Genomic DNA, 2078 nt, shown 5'->3' on the forward strand with positions numbered 1-2078 from the left:
GCCCTTGAGGATCGTTGAGGCTGCGTACTTTAAGGCTGCAGACCCTAAATTGGGATACAGCTATTGTACAAGTTAGAGTTAACGTGTTTGTCTTCTTTCTCTGTCTATCAAAACGTAATATCAAACTGACATTTTTGGCTAAAAGTTTTCAAATGATCGTTTCTAGACAAAAACAGCATCTGTGAGAGCTTTCAGTCAGGTTTTAGGCCCTTCAACAGTTCTGAGTCGGTGCTTTTGAAATTGATGATTCTGTCTTAGTTCTGCTGGACTCACTGTGCTAATGAAACACCAGCAGGAGTCGAGGGTTTAAGATCTAAATCTTATGTTCAGCTCAGAACTGCAGTTCCACAGAGGTCTGTCACAGAGTCTGTTCTTCTTTCCTTCTACATGAACCCTAAAGGCCAAATGATCCATCAAGCATCTCTAGATGACTGACAACTGTGATAGCTGGTTATAAAAAGAACTGCCTGTCCTTCAGGTTCTTACAGTTTTAACTAAGGTTCACACTTTGGGATAATCTTTGACACAAACCTGAAATTTGCCAAACAAATGAATGTTTTGGTCCAGACGAGTTCTTTTCAAGTCCTTTCTAAAACAACCAGATCTGGAAAGGTGCAGCGTTATCAGCGGCTCTATGTGCGCTGCAGACTTCAGTATACAGTTCATTTAAGCCCTTAAATGGTTTACACCTGTAGATTTATTGTACACTCTTGTGCTGTGTCTTTAAGTGTAAGTCTTGGATGGAGGACGGGTTCCTGTCGTGTCATTTTATCCTGCGGGAATCTTCAGTAAACATCTTGGATTCATTGATTTATTTAGCTGTAAAGCACATTGGTTTAAACCCACTGTATGAAGCAATAACTTACTAAGTATAATCAATGACATAACAACAATTCAAACAAAACAACACAAATTTAGATTTGTGTTTAGATTCTGATATTTTTCATAAATGAAACTGTGTAGAAGAAGTAAAAGAATTAAGAGCAGGTTGGTGTGTTTCAGCGCTGTTCATGAGTAAACTGTAAGGATTATAGCACAAACCTTTAGAGATTATCATACAGTATCCGTCTGCCTTGTAATTAGCCAAGCCTACACTCTGAACCATCAGTGTAAAACAGAAACAGTGCTTAAAGTAAAGAAGTGTGAAAATATTTATATTTATATTTATGAAAACCCCAAACTTTTATTTGATGTACATAATGTTTCAGAAGATGTTTATTAAAGGCAGATGGTGATGAAGTACAAACTGAGCTGTGCTGGTTTGTTGATCTGGTTGTTTAAAGCAGAGCACCTCACTGCTGCTCGGTGTGGCTCATAAGTAAATCTCTGCATTCAAACAACAGTGTCGTCTGCATAAAAGTGCACATTTGCATCAGCTACATAATGTGAATATTAATAAAGTATCAAATTTTTTGACCCCACCTGTGAGAGCTCGTGTTACTTCACACAGTGCCGTTAAACCTGCTGTGTGTGCAGTTCTTCCTGGTATTTGCTGTATTTTGTCTCCTGGTCTCGTGTGAGTCTTCTCTGAACTGTGCTGTGTGAGACTCACAAACCTGTCAGTCCTTTTCATCACTTTTAAAAAGCTCTCTCTCTCTTTGTCTCTGCGGTAGTCGCTCACCCACGCACTTCTTTCTGTTGTTCTGTCACTCTCTGTCCACCAACATGGTAAAAACATTTTTCTCTGCCCCGACCTGTGATTCCTGCTCTAATGAGCACACCGTGGGCTCACGTCTCTGCTGTTTGATGCTCTGGAGCTCTGAGACTCCCTGAAAGCAGCAGCGGCATGTTTATGTGCTTAACACTGCATAACAGTTGATTTTTGTTCATGAACATTGTCCACACTATATGAATTTCTTGAATAATTATTCAGTATAAGCTATAATGAATCTTAGTTAATCATTTTTCTCTACAAAGTATATTTGATGGCATAATTAAAATAGATAAATGATTAACTGTCTTCAGCACCACGGACAGAGACATGGTTCACGTTTCATCCAAACTGATGGACGAATGAAAGACGTGACGACAGTGTGTGTGTGTGTGTGTGTGTGTGTGTGTGTGTGTGTGTGTGTGTG

The 2078-nt window shown here is 39.3% G+C and overlaps 1 protein-coding gene across 1 annotated transcript in view; it reads left to right on the top strand.

Annotated features, from left to right (window-relative positions):
- prkg1b (protein kinase cGMP-dependent 1b) overlaps positions 1-2078 on the top strand; it is a gene marked incomplete in the record, with an annotated part of 83605 nt that overhangs the window by 39305 nt on the left and 42222 nt on the right.

The sequence above is a fragment of the Haplochromis burtoni genome, unplaced genomic scaffold, assembly GCF_018398535.1.
Source record: "Haplochromis burtoni strain Fernald_Lab_line unplaced genomic scaffold, NCSU_Asbu1 Contig_594, whole genome shotgun sequence".
Classification (NCBI taxonomy): domain Eukaryota; kingdom Metazoa; phylum Chordata; class Actinopteri; order Cichliformes; family Cichlidae; genus Haplochromis; species Haplochromis burtoni.